At 40.0% G+C, this 25,420-nt stretch overlaps 1 long non-coding RNA gene across 2 annotated transcripts in view; it reads left to right on the forward strand.

The window, feature by feature from the left end:
* The first annotated feature begins 1,146 nt into the window (after positions 1 to 1,146).
* LOC135575175 (uncharacterized) overlaps positions 1,147 to 25,420 on the forward strand; it is a 94,044-nt gene continuing 69,770 nt past the window's right edge. The window contains exon 1 of one of the 2 annotated variants that reach the window (XR_010465739.1): positions 1,147 to 1,728. This is a non-coding gene — a long non-coding RNA (uncharacterized LOC135575175). The remainder of the gene's footprint in view (positions 1,729 to 25,420) is intronic. The other variant, XR_010465738.1, reaches the window with a different exon arrangement.

Here is a 25,420-nt window from a genome sequence, read left to right on the forward strand (position 1 = left end):
ATTGTCTCGATCGGCTGCACGTTTTATTGAATTGACAACATTTTCTATCTAATTTAACATCTTGTGACTGACTGCGTGGTTTGGACTTCACCTGGACTAAACACAAATCCCACACCTGCATGTTTCTGTGGCTGTGTGAGAGCAGAGCAGAGGACCATTAAACACAACACTGTGGTCTGGTCAAGCTAAGGGCCATACCGTGATTGATGTCTCTCTCCCACGCCTTGGGGCTGCTTGTTTCTCCTCAACTTCTTTACGAGGAGAATATGGAACAGTGGCCCCCACCATCCACCATCACCGGATGTCTTCAACCGTGCTAACAATGAGCCTCTAATATGTCATCAGTTCTCTTTACTCTATGGCTTTGTGTTTTTTCAGGATTATTCAACTATCATTTGACTTTAGGCTTAATGTAGGCCTTTTCATTTTCAGCTGCAGAGAGCTATACAGGTTGAAGGCATGTCTAAATGTTTCATAATTTATATATGATGGAGTAATTGTGTGACTGTTACAATTTACACATTTGATTATTAAAGTAATTATCACTTTCATTGATAGTCTGTGTTTATTGTTTTATCATAGGAACAATGAGATGGTACTGGCTTCAACTGCTGTCAGAGGGTGGCGCTCTATACCAAAGAAACAGACTTTCCAAGAAAACCCATCAGCCATGCTGGGCATTTTAGATGCAGCCATGATAAATTTACTGTCATTTGTAATGAAATGAACAGTGCTTTTCAGACCTTGATCAAGGACACAGAGACTTCAAATATTTTCTCTTGAGGTTAAATTAATGTTGCTTTTCAACGAGTGTTAACTGGACTATTGGACCGACCTGTGATAATTATTTTCTGTAGGGGGCAAATGACAGACTTTTAATTACTGCCATAATGTCTGAACACCTTCAGTGACAGTAAAGCTGGAACAGGGAAAAGTCCGTTTTCATAGGCTTCTACCAGTTATTTAGAGGAAGTAACTAATAATGCACTTTATAATATAGGGGAAGACGTCTGCCACTACAAAATAGTTTCCAACAAAGTTGAGGCCGAGACATAGGACACTTGAACGTTTGCTTGCATTCATTAAAGTTTGTCCCTCGGTCGAACTTTCACCCCTCGATCTCCCTCCTTTCATTGGACAAAGCGCAGAAAAAAGAAAAGAAAGCTTTTTCTGCCTCAATTGTAATGAGATAGTTTACAACTAGACATTTTTACTTTATGACAATCCGCTGGTGTCGACCCTTTCTGCTAAAGATAATCCATAATCTCCCAGCAAAATTGCATTATTGGACTTGGTTTCTGTGTAACTGGCAACGAATGTGACTTCAGTTCTGTTCAAATTCTGTGAAGATCTGCAATGAATATTGTTTACCCAGCAGGTGGATATGACGTCACGGACTCGGAACATCAGAAAATAACAACATCCAAATCCGCGATTCCGTTTTCTTTTATAGCGCATTAAATTGTATTAACATTAGAAGGAGCTCGCTCTCGTATTTGAGACAGAAGGTGTTGTGAAACTCTAGATTATTCTCCCTGTAACGGCGCTCTCCGTGAAAGCAGCAGAGATATCTTCTCGTAGTTAAAGTTAGTCCCCCCAAGCGGAGTAATATTGTTAGTATTTACAGTGTGATTGTTGCATGCTTTCTTGGTACACAAGATCGCGTGTACAGTTCATTATCTCTAGCACAGAATTGTCTACTGCGTCCACCTACCATTGTCGATTCCGGTAAGTTGATCATATTATAATGTTCTCTCGTTACTCATTGCCTCTACTATTTCAGCTCGCTCACATGGAGTTTGTCTTTGTTTGCGACTGTTTTTTTGTATTGTTTCTATGGCGAAATAAACAAATAAACCACCAATAATATTACACGAGAGCTGAAATACTGCTCGATGTCTTGTTGTATCGCTGTAAGCAGCGTATACCTTTTGAAATGCCCAATGATAGTATTCGAAGACGAGATACCGCATCTTCTACTTTTCTAGAAGTTTGGTCGGTAGTTGCTCTCTTTATTTTCTTATGTTTGTGACCCCGGGTTAATTTTATGTTTAACAATCTCAAGAGTATGTAAGAAGTGCAAGTTATACTTTGTGAAACCATGCTCTTGGTCAACTAAGTGTTTACACTTTAACTCAACATGAGCTTTTTGAATGTAGAGAGGAAGTTTGAGTGCCGTGATTTCTTTGGACCAAAATCAGGGATCAGGGACTTTTCCCCACGTGCTACCTTCCACAAACTGCAGGACGGACCAGACTCACTGTATAGCTGTGACTCTGACGATTCAAATCCCGTAATTTCATCGATATTGACACATTATAATTTATTATGGTTACAGTAGGAAGCACCGTTTTTGATAGTTCAGTTATGTACGTTGACCTAATGTATACCACGATTTGATAGTTACTGTAGCACTTGCATAGACAATACCACTCCTACAGTGTAATAACATTATTGTGGTATAGTGCACTGCAATGGTATTGGATACTCGTTTTATACTTTAAGCATCTCTATATACAGGGGACATCTTTTGTAGACTTTTCTTATTTGCTACAATTACCATCCCACTTTGAGTTGTTAGTGCTTACCTGTTGGAGGATGAAAGTTTTACATAACTTTTTTTGATTGGGTTGTAGTAGATTATATTCATATTTTTGTGCAAAGTGAAAGTAGAGCAATGAACTTTGATAAATGATACGTTTGTTTTTTACAAGGTAATGCTAAGTGTTGCACTAACAGATTAATTTAAACATATTTTGGTTGCACTTTATAATGGCAAGTGTGTTCAGTTATTCTATTTATTTTCTGTTCTATTATTTACATCTTGAACTATATTAAATCACCATTATTGCAAATAAAATAACACACTGTAACTTGCACACAGGGTGTATATCATATTTGAATAATTTCGTATATATAGACCATGATTGTTTCCCTAAAATAGGAGGGAACATAACAAGCACAAAGCAGTTAGATCTACATTTTCCTCACAATAAGGGCACAAACCAAACCTGCAGCTGGTGCGCTATTGGAGCTAAAACCATCAAAAAATAAAAGGCAACCGCAGCTTTAACATCTATCGTTGGCAGAGCTCCCTCTTTCTTGCTCTTTGGATTAGTCATTGTCTGAGGGGAAAAAACACTTTTTGTAGGAGAAGTAAAGTAAACAGCCTTGAACAAGCGAACCTTGACAACCCAGATTAAGGAAAACATTGAAGATCAAACAATGCTGCTGCTGGGCTGTTGTCATGAGCTGCCTGAGAGAGAGCTGCAGACTATTTGAACAAGCACTGGGGTTTGTGTGCTCACTTATGCAGAAATGGACCTTCGCAAATGCTGACCCAGGTTTAAAAAGCACAGGGTGAACTTTCTTTGATACTTTCCAGCTCTGGTGTTGTATACAGCCAGTGTCCAGAGAGCCCCAGCCTTTCTTCTCCTGTCTGACAGGAACACACTAACAGTGTCCTCTCAGACTGCTTTATGTCAGATGAAACTAGAGTGCTTTCCCTGCCCTCTATTGCAACTGAAAAAATTCACAGTCTGAAAAAAGTATTAAAATCAAGACAGGGTAGTCTTATGCAGTTTTATTACTTGGCCTCCTTGAATTCCTGTCCAATCCGTAATGTACTTCTGTGTTATTTTCTTAATGTCCTGATTTTCAGTTTGGCCTTTTTAGTACATACACAGGCTTGTGTTTTGGGTCCTCTGTGTATAATGAGAATTGAGGCTAAATTGGTGAGAAAGTAATCAGTCACTCATGTATTCAGTCTGAGGAGGACTCCGATCCCAGAGTGGGCGGGCTTGCTCTTTCATCTGACTGCTCAGTATTTTGTGGACACACTCTGAAATACCCAGTGCTGGGTACGGAAGGCCTGTAAACTGACTGTGCCCTCGCTAGCAGCTCAGAGATAAGAACAGTTATTTTGGTGGGAATGAGCATTCACACTACATAGAGTTTCCAGATTAGGGCTGGTATGAGGGTATTTGCCCTGTCATTATTGTTTTATACAGAGTTATTGTAATGTGAAGTGGTACCACTTTTGGATAACTTTCCCTATGTAACTTGTGTATTTAAATATCATCACCTCACTGTTGGAACATTCACATTATGAGTTTGTCATGTGACTCACGCAAGTTTACATTAAAAATTGGTGGTACATGGACACGAAAGGATGAGGGAATGAATAGTAGGATTGTAAGCAGCACAAGTATGACTAGTATACCTACAGTGTTTATTAGTGAGCTATTCCGTTCTAATGGAATGGGTAACAAAGGAAAGCAGGACAATATTTGCAGGGTAAAGGTTAGTGTTGTCCCACTCCCTGTGGGGTGTCCAGGCAGCTGTTGTCTCTCTGCACCGTGCCCCTGGCACACTGTGCTCTCCATGCCAGGCTGCCAGGCCATTGGTCAGGGAGTGGACGGCTTCAGGTGAGATCCGAGCAGCTCCTCTGTTTCCATGGAGACTGCACACGCTCAGGATGGCCATTAACTAATTCAACCATTAATTACTGTCTTCCTCTGTCATCTGTCCATAAAAAAGGGAGGGTGACATGTCACTGGCAACAGGGGGAAGAAAGGAAGTGTGCAATTTCTATCAATTAACTATACATAATGAAATAATTATTGTTGCATGATAAAAAGTTAGTACATTTTTTTTGGTACAATTTTCTAATGGACATGTGATTTATTTTCACACCTTTTTTTCAGTGCAATGATTTTTTGGGAAATCATTAGTGCCTATTTTGTTGCCAGTTGTTTGTCTACAATTGAGTATTTATGTATATTTCATGTTATACTGTACATCATACAGGTTCTGTTGTTTTGGTGGATGCCCACCTGAGACCTAATTACTTTAGTTTCACCTGCTTATCATCAATAATCCATTGAAAGGAGGTAAAATCAGTTCACTTATATACTAGAATGGAAGAGTAATAATGAAAGGGCAGTAGACAATTGTGCCATTTCAACGTGTCTACGGCTGCAAACTACACTCTCTGTAGTACTGTTGCTTTGCATTAGATGTGAAAACTTTGAATGTGTGTAGGAGTGTAGAGCGTAGTGACTGTGCCTGAAAGTAATGTTTCACTCAATCTACTCATAAAGAAAGCAAATGCTTGTGCAAATCTAAACACCTCTCATATTCAAATATGTACATCTTCCATACATTTTTCTCACACATTCTTTTTTTGCCATAGAGCTGACTTGTCAAACCTCAAGGGCATCTGAGATGTGAGATGTATTTTGGAGATTGAAAGGATTGCAGAAGTTTTTTCTTTTAAATAAACGGGTCACAATTGGCATGGTTCCAATCTCTTGTGATGTGTGTGATGTATATACGTGTGTGTATATATATATATAACTGTAGTATACTTCTTCCATAGTGGAGAATGGAGGTGTGCCCCCCCAGGTCAGAACTCAGGCCACCATATCATCTTCCATGTCTGACCCATAGGCTGCAGAGCTTTGCTGATTGGATTAGGACTCCGATCTGGGGTGGGGGGGGGATCTGACCAATGAGTGGGTTTCTCCCTGACCCAGGGTTCCACGGGCAGGATCCGCATGGGTAAAGGGAGGGATCCCACACTACACTGTTCCTAGTGGTGAGACTTTCTGTGAATGTGACATTTGAAAACACCAAAGGATGCCTGCTATGATCAGACTGTTGTGGAGTATTGATCTAGATATTTCAGTCATTTTCTGTTTCACTATACTACTCGCCTGTGTGTCTCACAAGTAGGTTGAAGTGGTCACATGTCGTGATATGCACATATAGCCGATGTCACCTATTTCACGTCACATATGCATGCAGTGGAATCACTGTATTGAACAGCACCTTCTTGGCTGGGAATAAGACTACAGACACTCCTACAGGTTGGCCAAGGTTTTCCTATGCCTGGTGTCCCTGTTGAGGGGTGGCCTTAGTCCCTTCTTTCTGCTCTCCTCAGTGACTCAATACTTATGGCCTTCGTCTCTGTGTTTTTCAAGGTCGATATACAGTGCATTTGGAAAGTATTCAGACCCCTTTCCACATTTTGTTACGTTACAGCCTTTTTTTTAAATGGATGAAATAATGTTTTTACGCATCAATATACACACACACACACACAATAACCCATAATGACAAAGTGAAAACCGGTTTTTAGACATTTTAGCAAGTGTGTGTGTGTGTGTGTATATATATATATATATATATATATATATATATATATATATACACACATACAGTGGTGCAAAAAAGTATTTACCCAGCCACCAATTGTGCACGTTCTCCCACTTAAAAAGATGAGAGAGGCCTGTAATTTTTATCATAGGTACATTTCAACTATGACAGACAAAATGAGAATTTTTTTTCTCTCCGGAAAATCACATTGTAGGATTTTTTAAAATGAATTTATTTGCAAATTATGGTGGAAAATAAGTATTTATTACAGGCCTAGCATCTTTTTAAGTGGGAGGACTTGCACAATTGGTGGCTGACTAAATACTTTTTTGCCCCACTGTATTATTTATATATATATATATATCACTTATTTACATAAGTATTCAGACCCTTTACAATGAGACTCGATATTGAGCTTGGGTGCATTCTGTTTCCATTGATCATCCTTGAAATGTTTCTGCAACTTGATTGGAGTCCACCTGTGCTAAATTCAATTGAATGTACATTATTTGGAAAGGCACACACCTGTCTATATATAGTACCACAGTTGTCAGAGCAAAAACCAAGCCACGAGGTCGAAGGAATTGTCCGTAGAGCCCCGAGACAAGATTGTGTCTTCACAGATCTGGGGAAGGGTACCAAAAAATGTCTGCAGCATTGAAGGTCCCCAAGAACACAGTGGCCTCCATTATTCTTAAATGGAAGAAGTTTGGAACCACCAAGACTCATCCTAAAGTTGGCCGCCCGGCCAAACTGAGCAATCTGGGGAGAAGGGCCTTGGTCAGGGAGGTGTCCTAGAACCTGATGGTCACTCTGACAGAGCTCCAGAGTTCCTCTATGGAGATGGGAGAACCTTCCAGAAGGACAACCATCTCATTAGCACTCCACCATTCAGGCCTTTATGGTAGAGTGGCCAGACGGAAGCCACTCCTCAGTAAAATGCACGACAGGCCGTTTGGAGTTTGCCAAAAGGCACCTAAAGGACTCTGACCATGAGAAACAGGATTCTCTGGTCTGATGAAACCAAGATTAAACTCTTTGGCCTGAAGGCCAAGTGTCACATAAGGAGGAAACCAGGCACCATCCCTATGTAACCGATGTGAAATGGCTAGCTAGTTAACGGGGTGCATGCTAACAGCGTTTCAATCGGTGACATCACCCGCTCTGAGACCTTGAAGTAGTTGTTCCCCTTGCTCTGCAAGGGCCGCGGCTTTTGTGGAGTGATGGGTAACGATGCTTCGAGGGTGGCTGTTGTCGATGTGTGCAGAGGATCCCTGGTTTGAGCCCAGGTAGGGGCGAGGAGAGGGACGGAAGCTAAACTGTTACACCTACAGCTTGAGAGGATCTGTAGAGAATGGGAGTAACTCCTGAAATACATGAGTGCCAAGCTTGTAGCCTCATACCCAAGAAGACTCTAGGTTGAAATTGCTGCCAAAGGTGCTTCAACAAAGTAATGAGTAAAGGGTCTTAATACTTATGTAAATGCAATATTTCATATTTTTTTTATATACATTTGCTTTGTCATTATGGGGTATTGTGTGTGTGTATATTGATGAGGGGAAAAACAATCGTAATAAATTTTATAATAAGGTTGTAATGTAACAAAATGTGGAACAGGTCAAGGGGTCTGAATACTTTCCGAATCACTGTACTCCTATTACACTGTACTCCTGCACAAGCACATTTTATTTTCCTGACAATTATTTAGAATACTGCACTATTTACTTAAATTCTGCATTTCTTAGCAGAATTTTCCTAGTAGAATATGTCCAGCATAGCTTAGAGTTACCCACAGTCCCTTTTGGGTGTTTCACAGGTACGCAGCAAACAGTTTTAAGCAGACATCAGAGGCCCAGCCATATGCTACAATCTGTGTTCAGCTTCCCTTGCGAGACCTCTACACCTGTTTCTCTCAGCTGGCCTATGTGTGTGTTTCTACATTTGTGTACGAGGTCTCTTGCCTTTAAAGTAAAAATTCACCCAATTTGAATGTAATATTGTTTTTGTGCATCTTTTGAGGGATGTCCTATCGAATCCCTGGGTCATTTCACGTTTTCATGTGTATCTGAGCTATTGTTTTTCAAGCAGGCAGAAATTATGCAGTTCTGATGTAGCATTGCGATAAAGCCACTCTCACTACATTGGAAGTTAATAGGAATCTGACTTTTAGATTGTGTAAATTAGAGGTCGACCGATTATGATTTTTCAACGCCGATACCGATTTATTGGAGGACCAAAAAAAGCCGATACTGATTAATTGGCCGATTTTTAAAAGAAGAAAAAAAAGAAAAACATATTTTAATAAAGTGTTTGTAATAATGACAATTACAACAATACTGAATGAACACTTATTTTAACGTAATATAATACATCAAAATCTATTTAGCCTCAAATAATGAAACATGTTCAATTTGGTTTAAATAATGCAAAAACAAAGTGTTGGTGAAGAAAGTAAAAGTGCAATATGTGCCATGTAAAAAAAGCTAACGTTTAAGTTCCTTGCTCAGAACATGAGAGCATACGAAAGCTGGTGGTTCCTTTTAACATGAGTCTTCAATATTCCCAGGTAAGAAGTTTTAGGTTGTAGTTATCATAGGAATTATAGGTCTATTTCTCTATACGATTTGTATTTCATATACATTTGACTATTGTATGTTCTTATAGGCATTTTAGTATTGCCAGTGTAACAGTATAGCTTCCATCCCTCTCCTCGCTCCTACCCGGGCTCGAACCAGGAACACAACGACAACAGCCACCCCCGACGCAGCGTTACCCATGCAGAGCAAGGGGAACAACCACTCCAAGTCTCAGAGCGAGTGACGTTTGAAATTAGCGTGCACCCCGCTAACTAGCTAGCCATTTCACATCGATTACACCAGCCTAATCTCGGGAGTTGATAGGCTTGAAGTCATAAATAGCTCAATGCTTGAAGCATTGCGAAGAACTGCTGTCAAACACACGAAAGTGCTGTTTGAATGAATGCTTACAAGCCTGGTGGTGCCTACCATCGCTCAGTTAGACTGCTCTATTAAATCATAGACTTAGTTAACATAATAACACACAAACATAGTAACACACAGAAATATGAGCCTTGGGTCATTAATATGGTCGAATCCAGAAACTATTATCTCGAAAACAAGACGTTTATTCTTTCAGTGAAATACGGAACCGTTTCTTTTAGCTAAATATGCAGGTTTAAAAATATATACTTCTGTTATGATTTTAAGAAAGGCATTGATGTTTATGGTTAGGTACAGTCGTGCAACGAGATTGCTTTTTTCCCAAATGCGCTTTTGTTAAATCATCCCCAGTTTGGCGAAGTTGGCTGTCCTTTGTTAGGAAGAAATAGTCTTCACACAGTTCGCAACGAGCCAGGTCACACAGTTCGCAATGAGTCATGTTAGCAGGCAATATTAACTAAATATACAGTTTTAAAAATATATACTTGTGTATTGATTTTAAGAAAGGCATTTATGGTTAGGTACACATTGGATCAACGACAGTCCTTTTTCGCGATTACGCACCGCATCGATTATATGCAACACAGGACACGCTAGATAACTAAACATGGTTGATGATATTACTAGTTTATCTAGTGATTATGATAGATTTTTTTGTATTTTTATAAGATAAGTTTTTAATGCTAGCTAGCAACTTACCTTGGCTTCTTACTGCATTCGCGTAACAGGCAGGCTCCTCGTGGAGTACAATGTAAAGCAGGTGGTTAGAGCGTTGGACTAGTTAACTGTAAGTTGCAAGATTGAATCCCCGAGCTGACAAGGTTAAAAATCTGTCGTTCTGCCCCTGAACAAGGCAGTTAACCCACCGTTCCTAGGCCGTCATTGAAAATAAGAATGTGTTCTTAACTGACTTGCTTAGTTAAATAAAAGGTGTAAAAAATAAATTAAAAAAACTGCCAAATTGGTGTCCAAAAATACTGATTCCCGATTTGTTATGAAAACTTAAAATTGGCCATTCCGATTTAAATCGGTCGACCTCTAGTGTAAATGTCTATCATACATGTCAGATTTCAATACAGGACGTTGTCTTCTTTCAAATGAGCCAGTCATATTCCTATCACGAGAAATGTGTAATTTAACAGCGGGTCTAACATATTTATCCCATTTGTTTGCCTCTTCAGTCCAGAGTACGTTGCGTGGGGCCGTTGCATGATCGTTGCGAATGTCAGACTACACTCTGTGAGGCACGTATATCTGCAAGTTGAACATGGTGAGATTGTAGACTCTGAAATTGATAATTGATTGTTTAGGAGATTTTCTAGCTAACTAGCTACTTCACATGCCTATATTTACTTTGGTATTATTGTGTGTAGCTACGTTTGCTAGCTAGCTAGCCAGCCAGCCCATTTTGTAGTTACATTTACATTTAAGTCATTTAGCAGACGCTCTTATCCAGAGCGACTTACAAATTGGGTGACTTGAGCTGCAACAGATTTCCACAACGATTTACACGTGTTGCTAACAACCTTATTATAATGACAAAATGAAACATATTGTTCTCACATGTTAGTGTTATGTAACTTTGCAAATTATAGGAATGAGTGGTTTTGGGTGGATTTTTCCTTTAAGGTCCAGGCACCACACCCTAATATGTTTGTTATTTTCCCCTTAATCATATCACAATCAATTTGTACCAGTTGAATGTGTACACAAATATAATACTTTCCCCCCTCTGAAGTATTGTATTAAATTATGCACATTTTGTGATATGCAAATATGAGCATATTTAATGATATCACGGGAGTCCATTTTGCTGGACACTGGATGAAGTTTGCCTAAATATTTTTCATTCATTTTGTTAAAGTACCCCATGACCGGATTAAGTTACTACATATAGTTCAGTTTGTAACATTCTCTATGAAATGTTCTTTTAAATTGTGTGATTCAATGTGGTAAACTTTGAAGTTATGGATGTATGTCAATTTGAAAGTGGTTACAATTCATGACATTTTGATGATGGTAGAATGATAAAATAATGAAAATATACATTTTCTCAAACTGTCTAACATTTTTATTTTGACCTTTTGAAAAAACTAATATTAATGGACCAAAATTCCCCCCCAAATAATAATAATAAATACATCTAAATTGAAAAGTACATGCAAAAATGTAATTTTTGCCTCGTGTGCATGACCTTAAGGTATTTGCCTATTGGACCACAGTCCTTCTCATCGTACTGATGCTTCCACTAATCTGGGATCTGCCTGTGCTCGACAATGAGAATTAGCACCAAACACCTAAACATAAGCAGTAATGCCTCCTTTAGAACACCAGCAACACTAGTTTAAATCAGCTATATTATTTCACAATGTGCATTAAGGCCAAGGGAGCAGAGCACTGCTAAGGAGTCAGCCAGCCAGTCCCAGCCTTGGCGTCTTTGGTGTGTTCTCAGTTGGCAGCCCAACCCTGACAAGAAACATAACATGGCAGGGCCTGCTCTTCCATCATCAGGGCTGGGCGGAAAGTTGCTGTGCTTTGATCATGTTCTTGGGCGCATCGCTCCAGCTTAGCCCTGCCGCTCACGATGTGATAAGCCATCACAGTACTCAGATCTGAGCCGGCAGCACTGTGGGCTAGAGGAGAGACAGGGGAGAGCAGCAATGCAAATTTTGTTGACAGGTTGTTAATGCACTCTTTCTCTCTGCCTTTGAATTAAACAATGTTGTTCCTTTCCGCTCTCACTCTCTCCTTTCAAGAAAATGATCCGTTTCATTTGAACTACTACTTTGAGATGGAACAACACTATTCCCATATTTCCCTGGCCTATGTTCACGATTAAAACACCTTTTTAAATCAGAGGTGCATATTAATGAACATGTTTTGAATGATTTAGCGAAATGATGCCAATTGAAATATTCTAAGTAAATAAAACTGATGTAACTTAACTTTGAAGTTGAATGTCCCCTTTTGCTCTAGTCTTCTTCTGTATTAGATGTTCGTACATACATGTTTTAGAACCATGATTTTTAAAAAGGCTGCTCTTAATTGAGTGGTTGTTGCTTGTTTATTTGATATGTATTTACCAGCTGGGTGGTAATAGGGGAGCTGTAATTCTCAGAGATGTACTGCTCTCTGGGAGAGGATCAACTACTCTGATGAGCACAGAACATAGATGAAAGTCTAAAGTTACTGTTACAACTACTCTGCCTCATTTAAGGTACCAGTAGAAGAGAGTAGAACAGGATCATTATTTGTCCTACATCCGTAAGTGGTACAATATACCTGGGTGGACTATTTGGGAAGTCGTATATTATTACTCATTATTAGTCGTATATTTGACAATAGTCTGAGAGGGTAAGCAAATCATGGAAAGTGACAGGTGTTACACCAACATGGATTTGATTGACAGACAAGTTAACATCTAGGCTACTAGTTTGATTAAATGGTTCAAATAGAAGTTCTCCCTCCTTGAGAAGAGTTATCCAAAGAATAACTGTATGGATGGTTTACAGCTCACTCTTCACTAGGCTTATTATAGTAGGCTGAAATATAAGCGTGGTGCTCAAGGCTGGTGATTGTGGAAGGCCTTGAGGATTTAGAGTCTCTCATGAGGACACAGTACCTTTTGTAGATAATGGCTGTGTTAACCTAGATTCATGACTTCTATTTTCAGAGTCCCTTGAATATTGAGTTGAAGCATATGATATTGCATATTGAAAGGAAAGGCTTTACCTAAATGAAATCATTACTGATGTGGTTTGTCCTCAACATAGTAGATGAATAAATGCTGATGGTGACTTGGCTTACCTCAATGACTCAGATGACCTGAAAATGGGGGAATTACAGTGCCTAGTGAAAGTCTACACACCCTTAACAGTGTCTTAACATTTTGCTGCCTTCACATTTAAGTGAAAGAAAGTATAGAAAAAAAAAAAGAAACTCAAAATTAATACACAATAAAACAATGAAAGTGTCTTGATTTACATATGTCTTAACACTCCAGAGATAAAACTTAGTGGAAGCACCTTTGGCAGCCATTACAGCTGTGAATACTATTCTGCACAACTCTCTTAGGGCAACATACAGCAAGTATGTCCATCATTTTTGTCAAAATTACAGACACAAATATTGTAAGCTCCCGAAAAAGCTAACTATTGTAATGGTAAGAGGTTAGCATGTCTTTGGGGGATGATATTTGTGCAAATGCATCCAACAAGTTTGTAGAGTCACAAGCTTAATGTAATCATTGCGTGCTAGGAATATGGGACCATATACTAAACCTTTGACGACTCTAGCCCGTTCCTGCAGTCAAATGACCTAGTGGCCTCATGGGTGGAATGTTATATAAAAAAATATATATAATTAACAAACATTATTTGAAAAGATTTGTTGAAATCTGGTGTTTCTATGACAAATTGTGTTATATTTCAGTCGTCTGTGATATATATAAAGTGTAATATTGGGATGCAAACTCAAAATGTAATACATTTCAACTCTATATCCGACATGGTACAGGTGTCTTCTTGTTTTAAAGCCTATAACCATGTGTGTCAGGTGTATTTGTTTAAGACTACCAAGAAACTCTCTGTGTGACCCTGATTTAGCCCACTGCAGTAAAAGATTAATAGACATATAAGTGAATTTGTCCCAATACTTTTGGTCCCCTAAAATCAGGGAACTATGTAGAAAAAAAAGTGCTATAGTTTCTAAATGGTTCACCCGATATGAATAAAAACATGTATCAGTTCAAATCCAAAGTGCTGGAGTACAGAGCCAAAACAACAAAACATGTGTCACTGTCCCAATACTTTTGGAGCTTACTGTAAGTTTCCTTAGTTAACAGCTGTGCTAGGTTGGTAGAATATTATTCAAAATGATCCACAGCTGTAATGGCTGCCCAAGGTGCTTCCACCAAGTATTATCTCAGAGGTGTGAAAACATATGCAATCAATACATTCTCATTTTGTAGTTCTTAGTCATTTAGATTTTTGTTGTTGTTGTATTGCCTTCACTTTGAAAATGAGGAGTAGGTCGTGTAGATCAATAGGAACAAAATCTGATTTAATTCCTTTTTAGATTACATTTTAGGCTAGAAAAAGCCACTATGGATCTGTCTCTGTCAGTATGTTAGTCACATGCAATATTTCAGAGACCACTGGCTCAATTTTGAAGGAACTTGGGTGAAATGCATCTTACCATAGAGTTCTGGCATTTACAAAATGACACTGATTGCCCCAAAGGGGCGCTATAGTAATCAACTGAAATGTATTTGTCACGTGATATCTCAGACACCAAACTTTGAACAAGCATATCTCCTGTCCCGTTTGAGCTACAGTCATGACATATTTGTACATACACTGATTGTACAAAACATTAAGAGCACCTTAACCTTTTCAAGTGTGAATTCAAAATATCTCTAACGGTCGCCCCAGCGTGACTTTTTAAAATTTTTATGTGCCTGATGTCAGAATGCACTCACTGTTCCAAAGTGTGATAGTTACGCTACAGGACAGTTAACCTGCACTCCCCTCAAAACAAGGCATGCTGCCTGCAAATGATCTAAAGGCTCTTTCAACTTGTCAATTTCAAATGATTGTATAACAAGTTTTATTTAATAACAGCAGTTTCAATTGAGGTGTGTTCCACTTCCTCATTAATTCACATAGCAGTAGCCCATTTCACTGTTGCAGACAATTTATGTTTGAGGCTTTACTGAGCCGTCTACAACGAGAGCCCAAGCACTTCCCTAGTGTTGCCCCAGATCAAGAATACAGACATTTTCACATCTCCGTTCAGAACAGAACCTGCACAAACTTTTTCTTGCTGGCACATTTTCCGGCTGACGCCCCCATTGCCTTCATTTTTGTTTTCCTTGCTAATAAAAACTTTGGACGTGTGTGTGTGTGTGTGTTCCTATCAAAGTAAGTACCTTATTACGTTGTCATTATAGTTTCTGTATATTGTCGTTTCTACTGTATGTATGGAGCATAATGTATTTTTACTGTTTTATTCACGTTTTTGGATGGTTGTACTGATTACGATGAGTTAATGCTAAGCAACACTACTTGGCTTAGTTTGGGACACCTATTCATCCAACATCTCATTCGAAAATCATGGGCATTAATCTGGAGTTGGTCCCCCCCTTGCTGCTATAACAGCTTCCACTCTTCTGCGAAGGCTTTCCACTAGATGCTGGAACATTGCTGCTGGGACTTGCTTCCATTCAGCCACAAGATAATTAGTGAGGTCAGGCTCTGATGTTGGGCGACTAGGCCTGGCTTGCAGTCAGCGTTCCAATTCATCCTAAAGGTTTTCGATGGGGTTGAGGTCAGGGATCTGTGTAGGCCAGTCAAGTTCTTCCTCACTGATCCCCACAAACCATTTCTGTATAGACCTTGCTTTGTGTTCGTGGGCATTGTCATGCTGAAATAAGAAAGGGCCTTCCTCAAACTGTTGCCACAACATTTGGAATCAAAGCCTCAATCATCTAGAATGTTCTTGTATGCTGTAGCATTAAGATTTCCCTTCACTGTAAGTAAGGGTCCAAGCCTGAACCGTGAAAATAAACACCAGACCGTTATTCCTCCTCCGTCAAACTTCACAGATCGAACTATGCAGATTCATCTGTCGGACGTTCAGATGGTGAATCGCGATTTATCACTCCAGAGAAAGTGTTTCCACTGTTCCAGAGTCCAATGGTGGCGAGCTTTATACCACTCCAGCCAATGCTTGGTGATCTTAGGCTTTTGTGCGGCTCCCGACAAACAGTTATTGTGTTGACGTTGCTTCCAGAGGCAGTTTGGAACTTGGTAGTGAGTGTTTCAACTGAGGACAGACAAAAAAAATTACGCGCTACGACCTTCAGCACTCGTCTGTCCTGTTCCGTGAGCTTGTCTGGCTAACCACTTCGCGGCTGAGCCTTTGTTGCTCCTAGATGTTTCCACGTCACAATAACAGCATTTGCAGTTGACCAGGGCAGAAATGTCACCAACTGACTTGTTGGAAAGGTGGCATCCTATCACGCTGCCACATTGAAAGTCACTGAGCTCTTCAGTACGGGCTATTCTACTGCCAATGTTTGTCTAAGGAGATTACATGGCTGTGTGCTCAATTTTATACACCTGTCAGGAACCGCTGTGGCTGAAATAGCCAAATCCACTAATTTGAGGTGTCCACATACCTTTGGCCATGTAGTGTAAATGCCAGCTATGTGTGGCGCCATGTTTGTTGACATTATACAAAGCATTCTAGTTGTCATGTAAACATCTGTCAGACCAAAGATGTTATAAAAATATGAGGTGAAGGGATGGTTTACTCGACTGACTTTCGTAACTATCGTTACTCAGGGTTGCCAGCACAGAGATGCAACCTCTCTCATTGTCACTCAAGGGGTTTGCCCCCCCCCCCCCTCCATTTATTGATAAATCCCCCATCATAGTAATATTTCCTGCGGCATATCTCCCCACGATACCTTCCCCACATGAACTTGAAATCCCCCTCAAATGAAATGAACCCCACAAACCCCCTAAAATGGTTTTACCCAAATTGGGCCACCCTGTTTAGCTTGCATGCTATTGTTAGGCTATGCATTAGGCTTGTATTTGGGGTGATGATCTGTGAGGTGCTAACATTTTATTTGCTTTGTGACTTTACAAAAACTGTAAATGACTTGTCAAGACATGTGCTCCTGTTCTTGTATACACTGTAACAAGTACATCGAAGACTTGTAATATGCTGAGAAGTGGGCAAATTTTTTGGGCTTTGGGCGCAGCCATCTTTGACTTTGTTTATTTGCGTCTTCTAGTGAATGGAATTCTGGGATTAGGGAGTTTTCGGCTTGTCAAACATGAACTAACATGACTGCCATCAAAGAATTTAGCTGCTGTTAAGGATAGCTGATACGCATCTCTTTTCTAAACAATATTGCATTTTTCGCTTGTGCTCATCAGAGATGTGGTACATAGTAAACAAGTTTAGCTGTTCGGTTGCTAGCTTATGTTTATTTTTTATTTTTAAACTTGCAACAAGTTTTATATAGACTGGTTTTTGGAGTGAGTTTGGCTGTGTTCTGTGTGATGCTTGGATGATGTTTGCATTTATCTTTTACAATAAAAGGTGAAATTGAGGAATAAAGTTGTGAAGACTTATTTCCCATCGGTACAAAAACTTTGTTTAGATGCTTTTCAGACAATAATGCTGTTTAGTCGTGTTTGTTGCATCATACATTATTTTGCTTCCATTCCAATGACATATTTGCGATGGTACGCTGCAGGGACCACTCAACAATGATCACAAATATGTGATCGTACTCGTTAGTGTTAATATTGCATCTCTGGCGCCTCCAGAGATGCAACCTCTCTCATTGTCACTCAATGCCTAGGTTTATCTCCACTGTGCTCACACCATACCCTTGTCTGTACATTATGCTCTGAATCTATCCTACCACGCCCAGAAAACTGCTCCTTTTATTCTTTGTTCCCAACGCACTAGACGACCAGTTCTTATAGCCTTTAGCCATACCCTCATCCTACTCCTCCTCTGTTTCTCTGGTGATGTAGAGGTTAACCCAGGCCCTGCGTGTCTCCAGGCGCTCTCATTTATTGACTTTTGAAACTGTAAAAGCCTTGGGTTCATACATGTTAACATCAGAAGCCTCCTCCCCAAGTTTGCTTTATTCACTGTTTTAGCATACTCCACCAACCCTGATATCCTAGCCATGTCTGAATCCTGGCTTAGGAAGGCCACCGAAAATTCTGAAATTTCCATCCCCAATTACAACATTTTCCGTCAAGATAGAACTGCTAAAGGGTGCAGAGTTAGCCTGCAGAGTTCTGTCATACTATCCAGGTCTATGCCCAAACAGTTCGAGCCTCTACTTTTAAAAATCCATCTCTCCAGAAATAAGTCCCTCACTGTTGCCGCTTGTTATAGGCCCCCAGTTGTGCCCTGGGCACCATATTTGAATTGATCACCCCCCATCTATCATCAGAGTTCTTACAGTTAGGTGACCTAAACTGGGATATGCTTAACACCTCTGCCATTGTTGCAACCCCTATTACTAATCTGTTCAACCTCTTTCATATCGTCTGAGATTCTTAAAGATTGGAAAGCGGCCACGGCCACCCCCCTCTTCAAAGGGGGAGACACTCTAGACCCACACTTTTACAGACCTATATCCATCTTGCCCTGCCTTTCTAAAGTCTTCGAAAGCCAAGTGAACAAACAGATCACCAACCATCTTGAATCGCACCGTACCTTCTCCTCTATGCAATCCGGTTTCCTAGCTGGTCACGGGTGCACCTCAGCCACGCTCAAGGTACTAAACAATATCATAACTGCCATTGATAAAAGACAGTACTGTGCAGCCGTCTTCATCGACCTGGCCAAAGCTTTCGACTCTGTCAATTACTGCATTCTTATCGGCAGACTCAACAGCCTTAGTTTATCTAATGACTGCCTCGCCTGGTTCACTAACTACTTCTAAGATTGAGTTCAGTGTGTCAAATCGGAGAGCCTGTTGTCTGGACCACTGGCAGTCTCTATGGGGGTGCCAAAGGGTTAAATTCTCGGGCCGACTCTCTTCTCTGTATATAATCAATGTTGTTGCTCTTGCTGCTGGTGATTTCTTTGATCCATCTCTACACAGATGATACCATTCTGTATACATCTGGCCCTTCTTTGGACACTGTGTTAACAAACCTCCAAACGAGCATCAATGCATTCAACACTCCTTCCGTGGCCTCCAACTGCTCTTAAATGCTAGAAAAACTAAATGCATGCTCTTCAAACGATCGCTGTCCGCACCCGGCCGTCCGACTAGCATCACTAATCTGGACGGTTCTGATTTAGAATATGTGGACAACTGTAAATACCTAGGTGTCTGGCAAGACTGTGAACTCTCCTTCTAGACTTATAGCAAGCATCTCCAATCCAAAATGTAATCTAGAATCGGCTTCCTATTTAGCAACAAAGCCTCACTCATGCTTCCAAACACACCCTCGTAAAACTGACTATCCTACCGATCCTTGACTTCGGCGATGTAATTTACAAACTAGCCTTCAACACTCTACTCAGCAAATTGGATACAGTCTATCACAGTGCCATCCGTTTTGTCACCAAAGCCCCATATACTACCCACCACTGCGACCTGTATGCTCTCGTTGGCTGGTCCTCGCTACATATTTGTCGCCAAACCCACTGGCTCCAGGGCATCTATAAGTCTTTGCCAGGTAAAGCTCTGCCTTATCTCAGCTCACTGGTCACCATAGCAACACCCACCCGTAGCACGCGCTCCAGCAGGTATATTTCACTGGTCATCCCCAAAGCCAACACCTTGTTTGGGTGCCTTTCCTTCCAGTTCTCTGCTGCCAATGACTGGAACGAATTGCAAAAATCACTGAAGTTGGAGACATATCTCCCTCACTAACATTAAGCATCAGCTGTCAGAGCAGCTTACCGATCGCTGCAGCTCTGCACAGCCCATCTGTAAATAGCCAATCCAACCAACTACCTACCTCATCCCATATTTGTTTTTGTTTTTCTGCTCTTTTGCACACCAGTATTTCTACTTGCACATCCTCATCTGCACATCTATCACTCCAGTGTTAATTGCTAAATTGTAATTACTTTGCCGCTATGGCCAATTTATTGCCTTACCTCCTTACTTCATTTGCACACACTGTATACAGATTTTTCTTTTGTGTTATTGACTGTACGTTTGTTTATCCCATGTGTAACTCTGTGCTGCTGTTGTCGCACTGCTTTGCTTTATCTTGGCCAGGTCGCAGTTGTAAATGAGATCTTGTTTTCAACTGGCTTACCTGGCCGGGGTAGGCCCTCATTGTAAATAAGAATTTGTTCTTAACTGACTTGCCTAGTTAACCTTTATTTAAGTAAAAATAAATCAAAAGTTGGCTGGATGTCTTTTGGGTGGTGGACCATTCTTGATAAACATGAGAAACTGTTGAGCATAAAAACCCAGCAGCGTTGCAGTTCTTGACACTATCTTGTGCGCCTGGATCCTACTAACATACCCTGTTCAAAGGCACTTACATGTTTTGTCCTGCCCATCCACCCTCTGAATGGCACACATACACAATCCATGTCTCAATTGTCTCAAGGCTTAAAAATCCAACCTGTCTCCTGCCCTTCTTCTACACTGATTCGAAGTGGATTTAACAAGTGACATCAATAAGGGATCATAGCTTTCACCTGGATTCACCTAGTCAGTCTGTATCATGGAACTTGCAGGTGTTTCATAATGCTTTTTACACTGTTTATGCATATCCTCATGAGAAACACATTTTCTATAAGCTGCATCATTTGTGGGGGACGACATGTTTACTGTTGCCTTGTTCTTTCCATGTCTCTCTTCCTCTCGCTCTGCTTCTCTCTATCACACACACACACTCAACCTTGTTTGTGTGAGAGCTGCTGTTGTTTGATAGCCCAGTCTCCCAGTAGATCTTCTGACATTGTTGTTGTTTGCCTGTGTTGGTTGGAGCGTGTGACTTGTATTTGCCCAGACTCCTTGGAGGGAGTTTGTTTTTGTTCTCAGTGTGGTAAGCAGGGTGGGGCTCCATTCCCCAACCACTCAGAGAGAGATGCTTATTTTCTCAGGTGCTATTTTTTGTTTATCAGTTTGGTCAATAGACTTACCAAATGATGTGTTGGAGGGGATATTTAGCTGACTTGTTTGTTTTGGTCCTTGGATGGAGAGCGGATGAATCCCACGTTATGGATGTTACATTTGAACGCAAAATCACAACTTAATGTTTCACAGAATGGAATACCAAAATACAAATGGAAGTTTTTGATGTGTGTCTATAGTACCTCTTAGAGGGAGTATATACTCAAAAAAGCAAACTTCTATATATTGGCATGTTGGAGAAATAAAGAAAATAAGAAGCGTTATGAATGTTACATTTTTTTATTTTTATTTTACCTTTATTTAACCAGGCAAGTCAATTAAGAACAAATTCTTCTTTTCAATGACGGCCTAGGAACAGTGGGTTAACTGCCTGTTCAGGGGCAGAACGACAGATTTGTACCTTGTCAGCTCGGGGGTTTGAACTTGCAACCTTCCGGTTACAAGTCCAATGCTCTAACCACTAGGCCACCCTGTCGCCCCATACATGAAATGGACAAGCTTTTTGGGAAGACTGAACATAATAGCAAAAGTCTGTGAGTTTGTAAGTCTTGGGCAAAATATGTATAGCCATTTTGAAGGAGAGGCTTGGTTAAACACAAAAACTATGATTTTGAATAGATTGAATATTCCATTCTTACTTTAAAGAGCAAAAACAAACGTTATGGATGTGACCCCCTCCGTTATGGATGTTAAGATTAGAATGTCTATTTTCCGATTCTGTAACGAGTTCTTGATCAAAATCTATCGTAACACATTTGTTGTCATTTGGAATGTCAGCAGAAAGCATAATACTTTAGGATGACACAATTATAGGTAGCCTGAATAGTATACCCGGCCAGGTACCACACCGTAATAGGTACATTTATTTTATATATATATATTAGTGATGCACTGATATGACATTTTTGGCTGATATCCAATCTTTTCCTTGCCCAAAAAAACAATACCGATTTTTATTTAAAATTTTAGCATCCTTTAAAGCATTCTAGTACAGTTAAATAGTTAACACGCACACGGGCACTGCATCTCAGTGCAAGAGGTGTCACTACAGTCCCTGGTTCGAATCCAGGCTGTATCACATCTGGCCATGATTTGGAGTCCCATAGGGCGGCGCACAATTGGCCCAGCGTTGTCAGGGTTTGGCCGGGGTAGGCTGTCATTGTAAATAAGATTTTGTTCTTAACTGACTTGCCTAGTTAAATAAAGGTTACACACACCACACTGACCAAAAAGTTATTTTGTTGGCATTTACATATGTCCCCATTACCAGTAAAACATAATCAAAACTTATTTCTTTCACTTACTTGCTGTGCTCTTTCGTTGTTCATTGGTCAGTCGTTTCATTCTCAACCAGGATTTCTATGGAACGCCTTTTGGTCAACAAGCTTATTTGAAAGATCAAATAGACCCAATCAGGACCTGAATATGACTGTACGTCACATAACAATTTAACACGTTCATTCATCTTTTACGTAGTTATTACACATTGATTACGCTATCACTCGTATTTCATAGGTCACAACGATTGTATGCTATAATGCTGGTAAAGGTGTCTCGCGCACCTACAGTGCTGGTCATAAAAAAAAAGCTAGCCAAGGACATGGATGCAAACAATGTTCTTTCCCAAAAACGTAGCAAAACTACAATCTGTTTCAGTGGCTATAGTTAGCTAGCTAGGTGTCATCTAAAATGACCCTAATTTATAAGACAGTTCTTATTTGATTAATTGTAGTCGGACCCATCTATGTGAAGGTAGCCACAATAAGGATTAGCCACAATTGTGGACTTTGCGGTTGGCCTTCAAAATAAAAGTATGTAATTGACAGTGATGAAAATGAATACAAATAGTAGAATTATGCCATAATTTAATAGATCATGCTAAACAAGGTTGAAATTAGGGCTGGGCGATATGGCAAATTATCACAATATCTGTATAGTTTTTCATTTGATAAGCACCTTTTAAACATTATCATTATCTCAAGAATATCTGCTTCAAACTCAAGAATGTCTAATGCCTGAACAAACCACTAGGCAGGTAACCGAAAGGTTGCTAGATCGAATCCTTGAGCTGACAAGGTAAAAATCTGTCATTCTACAAGGCAGTTAACCCATTATTCCCTGATAGGCCATCATTGTAAATAAGTTCTTAACTGACTTGCCAAGTTAAATAAAGGTTCCATTTTTAAAATTGTGAGCTACACTTAAAATGATACTTTAAGGAAAACTGTTCCATGTTTGCGGCCAGGGAGCACGTACCTGGGGTCAATTAAATTGGTAAGCCTCTTAACCTTCCTTTTCGACTGTGTGTTATTGCAGGACTCTGAAACAACTGAATTGAGCCACATTTATTTTCAACCTATGTGTATTGAACACTATTCCCGAGGAAAAACAATACTGTGTGGATGTTTTGGAGTCTGATAACTCTGACGAGGATATTTTGTGTATTGAATAGACTGCTATCCCGTTTAATTGATCCCCAATTCTTAGGTAAAGCTGTACAGTGCAATATGAATGTCAATACACACAATATGCTGACTGGGGAGGGGATTTCACACAGTCACAGTCCCACGATAAGAGCTACAACGTGTTCTGTGGGTGTCCCCAAGTAGACTGATACCCCATTTCATTGCTTCACATTCCAACCTTGTTTAACATTATCTAGTCTACAAATGGCATGATTCCAACAATTGTAACCTTCTGCATCACTTTCAAAGAGGTAGTTTTATTATTATTATTATTATTATTATTTATGAAGGCAAACCACAAATTCCACTATTGTGCCTAATCCTTATTTTGGCTATCTTCACAACACATAACCCGGTCAGGTCGAGCCTCACTAGCCAGATGAAGCTAGCTGGCTGCTTATAACATTAGATTTGGGCAACAGGGTGAAGTAGCTGGCTAGCTATTTATTCTCATGAACTGAAGTTCAATTTCAATAGGTGAACAACAAGTGGCTACCTAGCTAATACTCACAAGGATTCCTAAATCAATCCTAAGAATTGTGAAAATGACTGCAGTTTCTACTGGTTATTGTTTTCAGGTTGGTTGTATTGGTGCTAGCTAGGTACCAAGCTAAAGCTAGCTAGCTACCCCAGAAGTTGTGTTCGAACAAATAATGCTTTATTACCAACGCGGGATTGTAAACACATTGTTCTTGGCCGGTGTTTGCTTGTTTGCAGACTTTTTTGTGCAGCTTTGACAGTGCTACTAATAGTAATATTGGCGCTTGGCTTGCACGTGCAAATTCAGAACACACAACATTAACTGTGTTAATTGACGTGTCAAATTAAAAACGTATTTAACGCGTCAAATAGTGATGTTTGATGTGTATCTTGTTTGACACGCAAAGACCCAAACAGCGTTCCATAGTATGTTGTGAAACATACAGATAGCAGTGACGCTATTACTGTGTAACTCTGGTAGGGCAACATCTGAACAATAACACACTTAGTAACGTTAGTGTGTACCGGTGCTCGACCAGTCAAGAACGCTGTCGTGGGTGATTCAAGGTCAATAAATTCCATTATCTTGGCGTTAATGTATTTCGCCTTTGACTTTTTTCTTTTTTACTTACTCTTTCCACTCTTTCTGTTCGATCCACACAGCAGAAACTGTGGGCTAGGTCAGGAATGCTGTGTTGCATGTGCAGCGCAAAATTGTAAGTGGCGTCATTACATCATGTTATATAGGCATGCAAACCGCTTTAATATTGGTTTTTTCACATCGGCCATAAAGTAGACATCGGGCCAATACTGATGTTGGCATTTTTAGCTATATCGTCCGATTCTGATATGTTCACCGATTTTATATCGTGCATCCCTAATTTATTATATAATATAGAGTACCAGTCAAAAGTTTGGACACCTACTCATTCAAGGAATTTTCTTTTATTTTTACTATTTTCGTCATTGTAGAATAAACTAACTCATGGAATCATGTAGTAACCAAAAAAGTTTTAAACAAATCAAAATATATTTTACATTTTAGATTCTTCAATTCTTCCACCCTTTGCCTTGATGACTGCTTTGCACACTCTTGGCATTCTCTCAACCAGCTTCATGAGGAATGCTTTTCCAACAGTCTTGAAGGAATTCCCACGTATGCTGAGCACTTGTTGGCTGCTTTTCCTTCACGCTGCGGTCCAAACCATCTCAATTGGGTTGAGGTCGGGTGATTGTGGAGGCCAGGTCATATGATTCAGCCCCCATCACTCTCCTTCTTGGTCAAATAGCCCTTACACAGCCTGAAGGTGAGTTTAGTCAAGGTCCTGTTGAAAGATAGTCCCACTAAGTGGGATGGCATATCACTACAGAAAGCTGTGGTAGCCATGCTGGTTAAGTGTGCCTTGAATTCTAAATAAATCATAGACAGCGTCACCAGAAAAGCACCCCCTTACCATCACACCTCCTCCATGCTTCACGATGGGAACCACACATGTGGAGATAATCCATTCACCTACTCTGCATCTCACAAAGACAAATTTTGGAACCAAAAACCTCAAATTTGGACTCATCAGACCAAAGGACAGATTTCCACTGCTCTAATGTCCATTGCTTGTGTTTCTTGGCCCAAGCAAGTCTCTTCTTGTAATTGGTGCCCTTTAGTAGTGGTTTCTTTTCAGCAATGAAGGCCTGATTCATGCAGTCTC

Source organism: Oncorhynchus nerka, linkage group LG2 (assembly GCF_034236695.1).
Source record: "Oncorhynchus nerka isolate Pitt River linkage group LG2, Oner_Uvic_2.0, whole genome shotgun sequence".
NCBI classification, from domain to species: Eukaryota; Metazoa; Chordata; class Actinopteri; order Salmoniformes; family Salmonidae; genus Oncorhynchus; species Oncorhynchus nerka.